Below are 18,124 nucleotides of genomic sequence, written 5' to 3' on the forward strand. Positions count from 1 at the left end.
AAAAAAAAAAAAAAAAAAAAAAAAGAACTCAAGAAACTTGCATCATTTCCAAATAATTTGTTTGTATTTTTCCTCTTTTTTACAAGAATTCTAAGTATACTGATAATTGCCAAGAAATCAAATCATAGCCAATTGTAAATTAAGTGAGTTTCTTCTGGCCAAATTCTATCAAAAACAACACCATACATACTCCTAACATTTTTACAGCAAAAATTAATATTCAACAAGTACATTTTTGATGTGTTTGATATGATACAATGTGTGGGCTTGGCAAGAGTGCCTTATCTATATTCAAGCATAACCTTCTAATCTACCAAACTAAAAGTAAGTTTCAAACTAAGTACCCAAACTTTCTACCCATTCACTCAGACCTATCTTTAACATTTACAGGACAGAGCAGAGTATAAATGGAACCTCTTGCCTCACGCTCACTATTCTTCCCTTTTCACGTCATTTTGTGCTGAGAAAGAGGTCTTTCATGCCCTTGCTTATGGGCAGCCCAGTCCAGCCTCCTTGCTTTCAGAAGTCATCCTACGAATGTACACACATGCAGCTCTTTTTTCCCTATGAATGTACACACCATTAGAAGGACCTAGAAGTGGAGGGGCATCTGGGTGGCTCAGTCACCTGGGTATTGGACTCTTAATTTCTACTCAAGCCATGGTCTCTCATGGCCATTGGATTGTGCCCCAGGTCAGATACTGTGCTCAGTGGGGAGTCTGCTTAAGAATCTCTCCCTCTCCCTCTGCCCCACCCCTGCTTGTGCTCTCTTTCTTTCTCTTAAATAAATAAATCCTGGGGGGAGGGGGGGAAGGAAGGACCTGGAAGTGGGGGTTCTGAAATTGCTGACTCAGAGTGACCATGACTCTTTTTTTTTCTTTTCAGTGTAACAGAATTCATTGTTTATGCACCACACCCAGTGCTCCATGCAATACGTGCCCTCCATAGTACCCACCACCTGGCTCCCACAGCTTCCCACCCCCCACCCCTTCAAAACCTTCAGGTTGTTTTTCAGAGTCCATAGTCTCTCATGGTTCACCTCCCCTTCCAATTTCCCTCAACTCCCTTCTCCTCTCCATCTCCCTATGTCCTCCATGTTATTTGTTATGCTCCACAAATAAGTGAAACCATATGATAATTGACTCTCTCTGCTTGACTTACTTCACTCAGCATAATCTCTTCAAGTCCCATCCCATCCATGTTGCTACAAAAGTTGGGTATTCGTCCTTTCTGATGGAGGCATAATACTCCATAGCGTATATGGACCACATCTTCCTTATCCATTCGTCTGTTGAAGGGCATCTTGGTTCTTTCCACAGTTTGGTGACTGTGGCCATTGCTGTTATAAACATTGGGGTACAGATGGCCCTTCTCCAGAGATTCTTTGCTTTGTGAGTAGAAGTAAAACAGGAGGGTCATAGTGGAGTCCTTTAAAGTATGGAGCTTGGGTAGTACTACTTTTACCTTTCTATATTTCTATCAGAGATTGGGTACTATCCAGAATACTATTTTGTTTGTTTTTTATCTACATTTAAGAAAATATTGCTACTGAGGTGCCCGGGTGGCTCAGTCAATTAAGCAACTGACTCTTGATTTCCCCTCAGGTCATGATCTCAGGGTTGTAAGATCAAACCCCACATTAGGCTCCATGCTGTTGTGGAGCTTCCTTAAGATTTTCTTTCTCTCTCTCTTTCCCTCCCTCCCTCTGTAAAAATAAATAAATATACAAATAAGTTAATTAATTAATTAATTAAAATGAAAATATTGCTACCGCTGGACTAAAAGTAGACTTTGCCTGTTATGATAATGGAATAATAGGAATCTTGATGATAGAATAGCATGTGGTTTATATCAGATACTAAGTAAATATTTGTTCAAATAGAATTGATCATTTTTTGCAGCATATTTTTACAAAAAGATGGCATTTATATTGGAAAGAATATTTTTTAAAATATTTTATTTATTTACTTGACAGAGACCACAAGTAGGCAGAGAGGCAGGCAGAGAGAGAGAAGAAAGCAGGCTCCCCACGGAGCAGAGAGCCAGATACCGGGCTTGGTCCCAGGACCCTGGGATCATGACCTGAGCTGAAGGCAGAGGTTTTAACCCATTGAGCCATCCAGGTGCCCCAAGAATATGGTATTCGAAATTGGATAAACTTAAATTGCTTTCTCTCCCATTCAGTTATGATCATGACCTCGGCTGGTGAGGATAAAATTAAAATCTAGACTTTTTTTTTCATTTCCTCCAGATTAATTTTTGTTTGTTTGTTTATTTGTTTCCTGACTTAATGTGTTCTCTATGTTAAACTGTGGCTGGCCACCTGTTCGTGACTTTCCAATCTAATTTAGCATCGTAGTTCCCAAAGTACAGTCTATGGGAACCTGGGCAGGGAGATGGGGGAGACAGGTCCATTAGGCCAAAACTATTTTCATAATGATACTAAGATGTTATTTGCTTTCCCCACTGTGTTAACATTTGCAACATAGTGTATGATATTACACAATCATGGTGCAAAAGCAATAGTGGGTAAAACTGTGAGCCTTTAGCAAAAATCAAAGCAATAGCACCAAACTATACTAGTAGACACTTTATTCTTCATTGCATTGCACCCACAGTTAAAAAAAAAAAAATTATCAATTTCACTTAGGAATGTCCTTGATGAAACAGTGAGAGTATTAATTACATTAAATCTCAACTTAAGTATACACCTTTCCAATCTTCTTGGTGACAGTGGGGGAATAGTGAAGTCAAATGTTGTCTCAAGGAAAATTCTTGTACGGTTAAGCTACCAGAGGAACTACATACTTTTTAAAATGACATACCATTTCAGTTTGGAACTAAGAATCTATTATTATTTAGTCTCAGGTATTTGGCCACCACTTTGGTGAATATGAACAAAATGAGTGTATATCAATGTTGCCATTATAAAATTCAAAATTTCTAGCAAAAATGGGAATTTTTGAAATATTCCATATCCACCACTGTGAGCCATATTTAATGATTTTTCTGATGAGATTAATGGTGATATTAACAAACATAATTTTTTGATATTATATAATGCAGTTTACAAACATTTAGAAAATCTTCATGATTCTATGGACCAGTATTTTCCAAGTGACCAGTGTGTGATTTGCCCAACTCATGAGTGGGTAAAAGATCCATTCAAAGTGCAAGACAGGCCAACAAATTCTTTTAAAAAAATTCTAAAATTTCATTGACGCAGTTTCAAATTTCATTATACGGTAGCCTTTAAGAAACTACTACTCGTTGGACGCCTGCATGACTCAGAGTTAAGCCTCTGCCTCCAGCTCAGGTCATCTTCCCAAGGTCCTGGGATCACACCCAGCATCAGCATCAGGCCAGCAGTGAGCCTGCTTCTTCCTCTCCCTTTGCTTGTGCGCTCTCTCTCTCTCTGTGTGTGTGTGTTAAGTAAATAAATAAAATCTTTAAAAAAAAAAAAAAAAGAGGGAAGAAAGAAAGAAAGAAAAGGAAACTACTACTCATTGAATTTGGTATAGTCAGAAAGAAAATCCACAATTATCTTCAAAAGGCTATTAAAATGCTTTTCTTTTTCCTAATTACACATCCATGTAAAGCCAGGCTTCTTTATCTACCTCGATTTAAATAGCATATCTCAACCAAGTGAATACAAAAGCAGATATAAGAATCTAGTTGCTTTACACCTTAAAGGGATTTACAAAAATGTAAAGCAAGGTCCTTTTATACTAATTTTTGTGTGGGTTACCTTAAGGACATTTTCAGTAAAATTAAGTTAACATATAATGGTTTTGTTGTTGCCATTTTTAGATATATATCTTTTAGTTATCCATTTTAATTTAAAATATGTTAAACCTCAATTTGTATAACCCACATAAATGAAAAGCCTTTTAGGATCCTTAATAATTAAGAGTATAAGAGCTCCTAAAGCCAAAATGTTTAAGAATCATTGATTTAATGGATTTTGACCAGCATTTTCTAAATGAAATAAAATATAAAACAACACTATATTTTTATATTACTGAAATATTTTACAGTAATTTTTATGTCTTATATTTTATGGATAAATATCATTTTTATGGATAAATAACTGTAACATATGTTACAGTTATACAAATATGTATAAGTGCATCCTGGGTTACAGACAAAATCTATTTTTTACCATGGAGTCAAAAAGTTTAGGAAAAAAAAACGTACTAGGTCAACTGCTCCTTAAAAGCAGGGGCTGTGCTTTTTTATCTTTCTAGGCCAAGATACTTAGCACGATGCCTGACTCAGTAAATACAGAACGGATCCTCTCATTCTCTCAATTTACATCCTATGTATCAGCAAATCTTGTTGGCTCTGTCTTCAAAACCCACTGAGTATCTGACTACTTGCCATGTAATCCGTGCCACTCTCATTTCTACCCTGGATCAGTGTAATGTTTGTACTGAATTGTTAACTCTTCATTCAACCTTTCTGCCTATATAGTCTGATCTTAACACAGATGCTAGGATGATAGCGATACCTATGTCTGACGTCAACTCCTATTACTCTCCCCTTTTGCTTGTTCCCTTCAATTCCTTTATCTTCTCCTTTGTCCCTTGAACATCCAGGGCTTCTCACCTGGACTTAGATTTCAGCATTATAAATATTCCATTTATATTAAGGACAATGAATGAACATTTTCTTCCATGGTTGCCTTTTGCCACCTGCTTTCCTACATCACATTTTCTGTATCTTTGGATGAGCTTTTCTACGACTCCGTGAATTGTCAATTGCACTTATCTTTGTCCTGAGTAAATGGTAATAACCCTTTGTCACTGAATGACCTTAACCAATACTAATGAAAGTTTGGCAGAAAGCAGTTGAGAAATTAGCAGCCCCTACATCTGCATATTGCTTGTAAATCAGATATCAACATATATTAAAAGGGAAGATTAACTGAAGTAATGTAAAATGTAATAATATTTTCTGGAATAAAAAATAAAAGTCTTCAGATGGACCAGTTCTAAAGTAGTCACAGGAAATTTAGAAAACAGAAATCTGAGGGCACCCAGGTGGCTCAGTTGGTTATTAAGCCTCTGACTCTTGATTTTGGCTCAGATCATGATCTCAGGGTCCTGGGATCAAGCCCTGCAACAGGCTCTGTGTTCAGTGGGAATTGAGGATTCTCTCCCCTCTCCTTTGACCTTCCTCCCACTTATGCTCTCTCTTTCTATAAAATACATAAATCAATTTTTAAAAAAGAAAAAATGTGAACTTATATTTTAAGGAAATAATTTCAATAAATTAGCCCATGTCTGAATTAAGAGAGGGCTATGAGCTTACTGATAAAGTGGTCATAGAGAAGCACATATGACTAGGTTCACAGTGATGCTGGCTCTCTACCTTTTCCTTTACAAGAACAGAATTTTTAAATTTCCTCTTATTTGAAAAGGAACTTGGAATTTATTTATTTATTTTTAAAGATTTTATTTATTTATTTGTAAGAGAGAGAGAGAGTGAGAGCGAGCACAGGCAGACAGAGTGGAAGGCAGAGTCAGAGGGAGAAGCAGGCTCCCTGCTGAGCAAGGAGCCCGATGTGGGACTCGATCCCAGGACGCTGGGATCATGACCTGAGCCGAAGGCAGCCGCTCAACCAACTGAGCCACCCAGGCATCCCAAAAAGGAACTTGGAATTTAAATGTTAAAATGTTTGACCAACCAAGCTTTTAGAAGTTTTTTTTTTAATTTAATTATGTTTCTATATTTTCTGAATATTTATATATCTACTTCTGTTCAATGGAGATGATACCTCTTCAATGGAGATAATACTTGTTCCTAGAAGAGATGTATGACCATAAATTTAACTTCTGTGGTCATTTTAACTCCTTTTTGGAGAAAAAGCAAGAGAATCATAGGGTAGAGTTGACTTAGCAGTTATTTCCCAGACAGCAGCAAACAGAAAAAAAAAAAAAATTCTGTCCATGACTAAATACTGGTCCTGCTCCAGCAACAAAATGATTATAAATCATATCAGATTTCTGCAATATTTCTTCTCACAGTAATTGTACTTTGTGGATATTCTTACAGGCTCTGAGGGACAGATAATAATACTAGAAGAAACTTTTGTTTATGATAAAGGAAATGACCAAAGCCAAAAATAATGTACAGAAGAAAAAAAATCAACAACTGGACAAATATAAATTAATGTAAAAAATGTGTCACCTAAGATGGTTAAATTTAAAAAGAAAGTAAGTTTATGATAGAAAGAAAACTTATTGGGGTGCCTGGGTGGCTCAGCGGGTTAAAGCCTCTGCCTTCAGCTCAGGTCATGATGCCAGGGTCCTGGGATTGAGCGAAGCATCGGGCTCTCTACTCAGCAGGGAGCCTGCTTCCTCCTCTCTCTCTCTCTCTCTGCCTGTCTCTCTGCCTACTTGTGATCTCTGTCTGTCAAATAAATAAATAAAATCTTTAAAAAAATTAAAAATTTAAAAAATTAAAAAAGAATATGTTTCTATTAAACATTTCCCTTATGTTCTGATAAATTTATGAAAAGCAAGCAAATAATAAATAAAACAAACCCATTCTTTCTTAATGGAATAGATAACTTCAGATTATGTACAGCAAAGATTAATACTGATAAAGACTGTGTGTTGCCTGCCAGACAAGTGATAAGTGCTCTCTCATTTAACTTCTTTTTTTAAAGATAGATTTATTTATTTGTTTGTTTGTTTGTTTATTTGTTTATTTTACAGAGGGAGAGAGAGAAAGAAAGAGAACACAAGCAGGGAGAGTGGGAGAGGGAGAAGCAGGCTTGCCGCCAAGCTCCCGCCAAGGGAGCCCAATGTGGGGCTTGATCCCAGGACCCCGAATCATGACCTGAGCTGAAGGGAGAACCACCTCATCACCCCTTTCATTTAATTTCATAGGAGCTCTAGAATGGATCCCCTGCAATCAAATTCAATTTGCATCAGAGAGAAATGAGCAGTTGAGTGCCCTTGACTATGAATGTTGTGACTGGGGATCAAAAGCACAGAAATCTTCAAAGCCTTGAAGCTTCTTTGAGCCCCTTCCTAATCCTGTTTTTCTAATAGCTGTTTTGTTTACTGAATTTATCAGAACTTTTTTTTCCTAGCTAATAAGATTTGTACCACAAGTAGCACACAGCCTGTAAACCTTCTGGCTTCTTAAAGCAGTAACGCCAGTGGACCTACCACGTCAGAGAGCAGCTGTGTTATCTCCTCAAGTCACGAAATCCCCGTGGGTCTCCACATCTCTGTCTGTAAAACTCAGGAGTCAGATTTGATTATCTTTGAGCTCAAGAATTTTGTGGTTGATTTTCCATTCTGGGAAAAATTATAGCTGTCACAGATGTTTCCAGAGTATAATTGATCAAATCTCACTAGATCATTTTTGTTCATGAGCAAGGTCCAGAAAAATCTTAGTAAACAAAGAAAAGGAGAAAAAAGGTCTCATTATTTCTCATCAGATCTATTTTTAGGAAATCTAGGAAAATAAGGAAATTAAGGAAAGGATTTAGGATCTAGGAAAATAAGGAATAAAGACCGAACTGCAGAAGTCAAATCTTTGTGGTAAAATATACATAATAAAATACACATTTTTACCCTCTTTAAGTGCACAGTTCTGGGGCATTAGGTGATTAGCAATCATCCCCACCATCCATTTTCTTCCATCTTCTCCATGTGAAGCTCTTTGCCATTAAGCATGAGCTCCTCATTCCTCCCTCTCCCAGACCCTGGCAATCATCCTTCTTTCTGTCTCTATGAATCTGACTACTCTAGGAACCTCATATAAGTGAAATCATACACTGTACATGTTTTTGTGATAGAATTTATTACTTATATTTTCAAGGTTCACCCATACCGATGATATTTCAGAATTTCCTTCCATGTGAAGATTGAATGATATTTTACTGTATATATACACCATATTTTACCTTTGTCCTTCCCTCTGTATATAAACACTTGTGTTGCTTCCAGATTTGGGGTATTGTGAATAATGCTGCTATGAATATCAGTGTACAAATACCAGTTTGACTTCCTACCTTGACTTTTTGGGGGTATATACCCAGAGGAGAAAATGCCTAGATCCTAACTAATTTTATGATTAATTTGTTGAGGGACTACTATACTCTTTTCCATAGCAGCTGCTGGGTTCTAATTTCTCCACATCCTCCCCAACACTTGCTATTTTCATGATACCTATACCTATTCTAATAGGTGTGAAGTGGTACCTTACTGTGGTTTTGATTTGCATACTCCTAATGACTAGTGATGTTAAACATCTTCTGATGGGCTTGTTGGCTATTTGATACCTTCTTTGGAGAAATACCTATTCAAGTCCTTTGCCCATTTTTAATTGGGTTGTTTCTGTATGTTATTTTTTTTTTTAAGTTGTAGGAGTTCTTTATATATTCTGATATCAATTCCTTATCAAAGATGGGATTTGCAATTTTTCTCTACAATTCTGTGGGTTGTTTTTATTCTGCTGCTAGTGTCCTTTGAAAATTAAAATGTGTTAAATTTTGATGAGGTCTAACATTATATTTTTGCATCTATATATCCAGTTTTTTCACATCATTTGTTAAAAAGACTGTCCCTTTCTCATTGATAATCTTGTCCAAAATATGTGACCATGTACATGAGGGTTTATTTCTGGACTGTGTATTTTATCCCGTTGGTCTGTATGTCCATCTTCATGCTAGTACCAGACTGCTTCGATTACCTGTGGGTTTGTAGTATAAAATTTGACATCAGGAAGTGTGAGACTTCTAACCTTCTTCTTTTTAAAGATTGTCTTGGTTATTCAGGAAAAACTAATTATCTTTTTTTAGAAAGGGAGAAAGAGTATGTGTATACAATGGTGAGGGGGACAGGAGAGGGAGACGGAATGGAGAATCTCAAGCAGGCTCCACACTCAGCACAGAGCCCCACACAGGGCTCTATCTCATACTCCTGAAATTGTGACCTGAGCTGAAATCAAGAGTCAGACTCTTAACTGACTGAACCACCCTGGCGCCCCAGGAAAAATTACTTTTTCCTACAGAAGCAAATAGACTTAAAAGTAAGTTTAAGACAAGAATCTTATCATCGGCATACAATAAAATATTCTATTCATGAATGAATAGGAACTTGTTCTCAAGGAGCTAGTTCTCTGGTCAGAGAGATGTGTTCTAAATGAGACACAAGGTAAAACCACAATGAAGGAAACTAAAACTAAGCAGATTTCAAGAAAATGAGAAACTTTTTCTGATGGTTAACAAAGAAGACTTCCTTGAGGAAGTACAAGTTGAACTAGGGCTAAAAAAAATAGAAGAACAAGTTGAGGAAAGGTATATTTATTGATCAATTAGTTCTCCTACCTTCTATTTCAACCTTGGTTCTATATGCAAAGTAGGATATTTCCAACCTGCTTTTACATTCTTTTAAATGCTCGGTTAAAGAGGAAAATATCAATAACTGCTTAGACAATATCCTATATGTTGTTTCATCATGTACTTTCCCAACTTTGAGGAAGAACTGCATAAATTTTTTTCAACATGCTTTCTGAATTAATGATGTTTTTAAAGATCTTATTAAAAAGATCTATTTTAACATTTCATCAAGAAAGTTATAGAGCTATCAAACAAGCATAGGAAAAGATGCTCAGTGTCACAAGTCATCAAGTAAATGCAAATTTAAAGAATGAAATATTACTATGTAGCTATTACAATGGCCAAAACACCAAACACTGATAGCACCAAGTGCCAAGAAGTATATAAGCCACAGAAAGTCTCATTTATTTCCAGTAGGAATGTAAATAAACCTCTGAAAATAAATTAAAAGAAATATATTTGAATAAAATAAATTTTTAAAAAATTTTAAGATTTTTATTTTTAAATAATTTCTACACCCAACATCTGCTCAGACTCACAACCCCAAGATCAAGGGTTGCATATTCTACCCACTGAGCCAGGTAGGTGTCCCAAACAAATTAAAATTTTTTAAAGAATTTACTCCTTCTGAGACCTTCCCACTGAAGTAAAGATTAGCTCTGTCTGGCCTTCACTAAATTAGGAACATGCCAAAATGTTCAGCAAGTATTTAAGACCCCACTTTGTGACCTGAAGGGAAGAAAATGAGTAGGACATAATGCCCTGTTTTAAGGAGTTTTCAGCGTGAAAGGAACTTTGTGAAGAAGATCATGTGTATTAGCCTTGGGGTATATTCATTCACTCCACGATCACTGATCAAGAGCCTTCCCTGAGCTGTGACCATTTCTAGGATTTGGGACAATATGGATGAGTGACATGTGTTTCTGTGGTCATGGAGCCCTGAACATGAAGGACCACCAGAGATGAGAGCACAAGTCAGACCTGCAGGGAACACCCAGCATTTTCTGCACCCTTCCTGTATTCCAGTCTCTCTGCCAAGCCCTGGGCTTTCGTTAACTCATCAAATTTTCGTCAAACTTCTTTGAAATAAGAATTAATGACCCCAGATGGAACTAGAAGGTATTATGCTGGATGAAATAACTCAATAAGAGAAAGATAATTATCATATGATGTTACTCATCTGTGAAATTAAAGAAACGTAACAGAGGACCATAGGGGAACGGAGGGAAAAATAAAATAAGATGAAATCCGAGAGGGAGACATACCATAAGAGACTCTTTTTTTTTTTTTTTTAAGATTTTATTTATTTATTTGGGGGAGAGGAAACGAGAGAGAACTTGAGGAAGGAGAAAGTCAGTGGGAGAAGCAGACTCCCCATGGAGCTGGGAGCCCGATGCGGGACTCGATCCCGGGACTCCGGGATCATGACCTGAGCCAAAAGCAGTCGTCCAACAAACTGAGCCACCCAGGCGTCCCACCATAAGAGACTCTTAACTATAGGAAACAAACTGAGGGTTGATGGAGAGGAGGCAAGTGGAGAGATGGGTAACTAGGTGATGGGCATTAAGGTGGGTACTTGAAGTAATGAGCACTGGGTGTTAGTTACAACTGATGAATCACTAAACTTTACTTCTGAAACTAATGGTACACTATATGTTAATTAATTGAATTTAAATAAAATTTAAAAGAAGGAATTAATAAACCCATTTTAAAGTTGAGAACACTATTCATCCAAATAATTACATAATTCCAGTAGAAGTATCTCTGTCAAATAAAATAAAAGAAATCCCCCTTTTTTTGCTAATAAAAAACATCTACATGACAGAAAAAGGATATGTATAGAAAAATGTCCCTATGGGCATACTGTGAATATGATTTCCTCTGAGCAGTAAGAATGAAAGGGAAAAAGAGATCATTCATTTTTACTATATGTTTGTTAGATAGGATTTGACTATTTTTATTACAACTATCTTACACTGTTTTGTAGCAAAAATGTGTTTGCCAAAAAAAAAAAAAAAACAAAGGAGGTCTCTAAGGTCACACAGCAAGAATAACTCAAACCCTGAGTTCTCTACTACACATGTGATACCCTGAGGCATCATATTGTTTTGTATCCCAGCTTCAGGCTCAAACATGTAGAAGTCTTTACTCCCATACCCTTTTTGACTAATTCATCAGAAAGAGGTCTTGAGCCCCTGTTTGCCACCATGAAAGAAAAGTAAAACATCTAGCTGTATTAAAATATATTTAAATTCTCCTGGTGAGCCTTCTGAGACCGATGCTAGCAGTTCCTCAGGAGGGCCAAGTTGCCTGGGAAGAGCTTGCCTCATGACAGACACGGGGCAGAAATTATGCTCTGAGAGGGCACAAGCAAACATCTGCATCATTCTTTCCTTGTTGGTTTGGTCTGGGTTTTATTGTCTTGACAGTTAAAGCAGTTCATCTACATAATTCTCTGAGAAGTATTTGCTACCACCACAATAATAAAAGAGGCCTACAAAAGAAGAAAACAAATATGGCAAGTCTTTACATTTGCAGAATTATTTTCTCCACACAAAAACAGAAGGCTATTTCTTTGGTTTCCTCCTTGAAGCTAGGTTAGAGTTATCCTTCCATATAAATAAAAATACTGGAAAAAATAAAACAACTGCCATGTAATTGAAGAGAAAACAAAATACATGAATATTATATGTGGGAAGCGTTTCCACTGGCTCCAAACATAAAGTCATTCTTTTTCTATATTTTGCTGTCAGAAGAGGGATTTTCATTGGATACACATAAAAAAGGATTTTTAGCAGAAAAAAAATCAAACTATAATTTTCAGAAAATTGGGATGTGAGCCCCCCAAAGAACAGTAATAATAGTTCTTAAAAGGTAAACTTTTTAATTCATTAATAAGCTGAGAATTAGAATACTGTAGACTCACTTCCCTTGAGTGTCCTTGCTTGGCTTAAGTAAAAGCCAGCATCACCGGATCCATTTTCCTTTTCCCTCGAGCTTGCCTTTCCTAATTAAGAGAGATAGTAAGGGCACTTAGATTTCATCTAATCTGGCTTTAGGTAATTATGGTTTGTGTTAGCAATTACAAGTTACATTTATAATGAACAATAAAGGGAAAAACCTTTCAAATTCAGTTTATTAAGCTTTGAAAACCTGCTACGAAATGGGCAGTCAAGATATATTTACCGGGCAATCAAATTCTTTTGTGAGAATGTCAAATTAAGTCTAAGCAATTTATGCCAAAGGCTCTCTTTACACTGCAACTCTGAGCCCATCTCCTCCACAATCCTCCCATACTTTACCCCAAAATGGCACCACAGTTCTAATGCTTCCTTAGTTTTGTATAGAGATAGCCACAATATTAATTTTCACTGCCCATGAAATATGACCTTAAAAACTATTTCATGGGTTTTTTTTTCTGTATATATAATCCTTCATTTATATGGTTGTTTTATGAAGGCCGAAACCACCATCTCCATTTCTTTTATTTCTTTTTGCAGTTCCTATCCACAGGTCTCTCTTAAATCCTTCACTACAAGGCCCCCTCAATTACCTTGATATCCAACTGGAACCTCAGTTTCTTTCAGAAACTCTTCTAACTACTCTAAGACTAGATCCTTCCCTTACCAATCCCCCATAAATTTTCCCATATCTAACATAGTTGGTCCCTCTTATATATTGTCTCATTCTAGTCAGTATTGTTAGTTCCTTAAGAAGAAAATAAAATGGATCATTTGTCTGTCATATATTATTAAATCTTGCCTATGCATTTAGAATATATATTAATTTTGTTAGAAAATCATAACAGAATAACTGTTACAACTGTATTTGTCTAAACATTGCCACTTTTTAGTTAATTTATACACTTTCTCAAATTTTCTATCTATACAAGATGGATTGCATGTGAGTGTTTTTTCACTAAGTTACCTCTAAGTCCTGGTATTTTAAATAAATTTTTGTCATGATTGTTAACTCCAAGCAAAATTCCTTTGAATGTTTCTCTATTATTTTTCAGATTTCTCTTAAAATTTATGTGGTAAACTTTTAAGTTTGTTCTATTAAACTTATTCTTCAATATATTTAAGTCATTGTGCTATCATAAGAAAGTATAATTTAGTAAATTCTGCCTCTGTTATATATTCTCTTGCCAACATAATCTGTTTGCCTGTTTTTAACAGTATGTACCTTTTAAGGAACAGTGTATTAGGTCCCATCTGTTTTGGAAAACATATCTGGCTATGATCTTAGAATTTGAAAATAAGAAAATTATTATCTTTTTGTACTCTTACATGCCAAGAACTTACTAAAATCTTCTTTTGGTATTAAGATTCTCACCACTTTTCAAAAACATTAAATTAATACTGCAAATATAGTCTTATTATAGCAGCTGGTCATAGAGCTAAATTGTACATTCCCAAATAGAAAAATAAAATAGTACACTCCTAATCATGCTGACCTTTAAATCCTTACAATGTGTCAGCCTTCTAGGAGAAATCATTTAAAAACAAAATTTGCTACATCTACATAGTTCTTTCTTGGGTAAGACCCAGTACTAATCAGAGTGAGACAAAAATCTATTCTGTAGGAGGCAGTGTAATCAAAATGTCCTAATGCTTCTTTTAGAAATACAGTGCTAAGTTCAGGGAAGTCTTCATGTTGGCCATACTCATGGTCCTGCTAAAGGAATCTGCCTGGCTAGCTGCCCCTACTGTAAAGCAGCCTATGGCCAGCCATATTCTTGCTAGGTACACTCCAGGTACACCTTCAAATGTATTACATCCACTTTCATCTACACACATTCATTTATATGTTTAGAATCCTGTGGACACAATCCTAGAGACTTAACAAAAAGAAAAGTACTGGGATGCCTAGGTGGCTCAGTCAGTTAAACATCTGTCTTCGGCTCAGGTCATGATCCTAGGATCCTGGGATGGAGTTCTGCATAGGGCTCCCTGCTCAGTGGGGAGCCTGCTTTTCCCTCTGCTGGCCTCTCCCCATATTTATGCAAGCTCTCTCTCTCTTTCTGCAAAGAAAGAAAGAAAGAAAAAAGAAAGAAAGAAAGAGAGAAAGAAAAAAGTACCTTCATATATATTTGATTTTTAAGTCATTTGGGCTCTAAAGCAAGTTAATGGCATGAAGGCTTTTATAAACTGATTGGGGAGAAAATTTTTCTTTCCAGTTCTAGGTAGAGACTTCTGCTCCTTTCCTGTCTGAAAGGAAATAGCAATAAACAATTAAAAAAAAAAAGATAACGTGTTCTTTTTATTTAGGTCTTTTTTATTTTATGAAATTAGTGCTTCAAGCACCAAGTATTTAGGTTTAAAACAACAAGTATTAGGTTTAAAAATAGCTTCCAGGGGCACCTGTGAGGCTTGGTTGGGTTAAGTGTCTGACTCTCAGGATTGTGAGATCAAGCCCCGAGTCAAGTATTACCTGCTTAAGAGTGTCTCTCCCCCTCTCCTTCTGGTCCCCCAAATTAAATAAAAATAAATTAATAAATTGGTAAATAAGTAAATTAAATAGCTTGATGGTTCTGGTTCAAGAGGGCAACATAGGAAGATTCTGAACTCACCTCCTGCTATGAACACAGCAAATCTACAGGTATATGTGGAACAATTTCTTCTTAAAACAAAAAGCCTTAAAAGCTGGCCAAAGGACCTCTTCACATTGACCAAATGAGAGAGAAAGCACATTAGAGAAGCTGCAGCCACCAGACAACCACTTCCCCAGGCTCTGATGACCTTGAGGGTTCATGCTCCTCCGTCCTATATGACAGTAACCAATGAAGAAAGAGTTCTTAAACAGCTACCGCCCCCAGTGCACAGCAAGAAACAATACCCAGAAGCTCAGCCTTTCTGTGAAAAAAGGCTATGACTTTGTCATCATAACTGCAACCTGAGGGGCAGACTACAGACCTTTCTAGAGACCTCAGAGGGTGGGCATGGTCTTTGTGCTCTGCCTCTGTCATACTCCAAAGCATGAGCATCTCTCAGAGGGCAACTCTTATACATGTCTGGTTCTCCAGTTTTTATGTCTGGTACCCTGGTTTTTTGTAGCTGCCACCTTGGTCACTTGGCTTTGGTGGGCAGTGGAGCTTACATTCCTGGGTCTGATGGACCATAACAACTGTAGATACAATTCTTGGTCACCGCACAGATAGCAGACTGAAAAACTCCCCCTCCCAACCTTTCTGTGGAAAAGGCTTACTTGATTGTCCTGTAGCATTAACCTGAGCAGCAGGCTTCAAGTTTAGCACACATCTAAAGACTGCTGAGCTGCTCTCAGGGAACTTAGGTCAGAACATGCTGTCTTTGTGCTTTTCCTCTCCTTCATTACAGCTCACTACATTCTTCCAGAAAGGAGCTTATTTGCTCATTTGGCATCCAGATTTTTGTTCCTGACACTTAGGGAACACCTCCAGGTTGCCTGGCTCCAGTGGCCAGGAGGGATTATGTTTGTGGTCCCATAGGACTGTATATATTTGGATTCTTTAAAAGCTGCTGCCTGAGGGTCTGGCTTCCAATCAGTCTGAAGCAAAGTGATGACTGTGATCCTTCCCTCTGAGACACTGACTGGTCTTGGCACAGCCTCAACAACTGGGATCTATTAAAAGTAAAATAAGCTGTTTGGACAATCACAAAAGTTTGAAAAACAACCAAGAACTAGGGCATGGGTGAGTACTAAGGTTTATTCCCTACATGAGGCCAACCCTTCAAGACTAGGAGAGGTGGCTGTTTCATCTAATGCATAGAAACCAACACAAAAAATAAAGCAATATACAGACACAAAGAAATATGTTCCAAATGAAAGAGCAAAATAAAACTCTAAGAAAAAAAACTTCAGGAAATGGAGATAAGTAATTTATCTGATAAAGAGTTCAAAGTAATGGTCATAAATGTGCTCACTGAACTTCGGAGAAGAACGGATGAACACAGAGCTTCAACAAAGAGATAGAAAATATAAGAAAGTTACAGGCAGAAGTTACAGAACTAAAAAATATAACTGAACTGGAAAATACAACAGAAGGATTCAACAGCAGACTAGACAGAGCAGAAGAGAGGATCACTGTATAGACAACAGGGTAGAAGAACTCACACAACCAGATCAGAAAAGAAGAGAAGGAAAAAATGGGGCAATAACTTAAGGGACTTACCAAACAACATCAAACAGACCAATCTTAGCATTATAGGGGTCTTAGAAGAGAGAGAGGAAGGGGCAGAAAATATATTTGAAGAAATAATCACTGAAAACTTCCCTAACCTAGAGAAGGAAATAGACATACAGACCCAGGAAGCCCATAAAGTTCTAATAAAATAAACTCAAAGAGACCCACATCAAGACACATTATAATTGAAGTGTCAAAGTTTAAAGACAAGGGGAAAATCTTCAAATCAGCAAGAGAAAAACACCTTGTTACATACAAAGGAGCTTCCATAAGAAGATAAGCACATTTTTCAGCAAGAACATTGCAGGCCCAAAAGGAACGGCACAACATAATCAAAATGTTGAAAGAGGGGCACCTGGGTGGGTCAGTGGGTTAAAGCCTCTGCCTTCAGCTTAGGTCATGATCCCAGGGTCCTGGGATCGAGGCTTGCATCGGGCTCTCTGCTTGGTGGGGAGCCTACTTCCTCCTCTCTCTCTGCCTGCCTCTCTGCCTACTTGTGATCTGTCTGTCAAATAAGTAAATAAATAATTCTTTTTTTTTTTTTTTTAAAGTGTTGAAAGAAAAAAAACTCCCAACCAAAAATATCTTACCCTGAAAAGTTGTTATTCAGAATTGAAAGAGAAATAAGTTTCCAGGCAAACTAAAACTAAAATTCATCACCATTAAGCCAAACTTAGAAGAAATGTTAAAGGCATTTCTTTAAACTGAAGAAGAGGCACTAATTAGTAGCAAGAAAACATCCAAAAGTTTAAATCTCTTTGGTAAAGGTAAATATATTGTAAAGGCAGTGGATTGATCACTTACAAAGCTAGTGTGAAGGTTAAAAGACAAAAATATTAAGAATTACTAATTATAATTATTAGTTAAGGGATATAACAAGATGTGAAATGTGACATCAAATACAGAAAATGGGGGGAAGGATTTTAAAATGTAGAGCTTTATAATATGTTCAAATTAAGTTGTTACTAACTGAAAATAGACTGTTACAAATATAAGGTGTTATATGTAAGCTCATGTTAACCACAAAGCAAAAACCTATAGTGGATTCACAAGAGATATCAAGAAAGGAATTTAAGCATAATACTAAATAGTCATCAAACAAAAGAAGAGAGCAAAGAAGAAAGGAACAGAGGAACTACAAAACAGCTGGAAAACAATGAATAAAATTACACTATCAATAATTACTTTAAATGTAAATGGACTAAATTATCCAAACAAAAGATTAGGTGGCTGAATGAATAAAAAACAAGACCCATTCATATGCTTTCTCCAAGAGACTCACTTCATATGTAAGAACCCATACAGACTAAAAGCAAAAGGATAGAAAATGACAATATGTGCAAATGGAAATGAAAATAAAGATGTGGTAGCAATACTTACATCAGATGAAATTGACTTAAAAGTAAAGACTACAATTAAACAAAGAAGGGTATTACATAATTGTAAACAGGTCGATCTAACAAGATGATATAACATTTATTCATTTTTATGTACCCAACATAGGAGCATATAAATATAAAAAGCAAATATTAACAGACCTAAAGAAAGTAATAGCAATACAGAAATTGTAGGGGAATTTAATACATTATTACTTCAAT

The sequence above is a fragment of the Mustela nigripes genome, chromosome 5 (assembly GCF_022355385.1).
Source record: "Mustela nigripes isolate SB6536 chromosome 5, MUSNIG.SB6536, whole genome shotgun sequence".
NCBI classification, from domain to species: Eukaryota; Metazoa; Chordata; class Mammalia; order Carnivora; family Mustelidae; genus Mustela; species Mustela nigripes.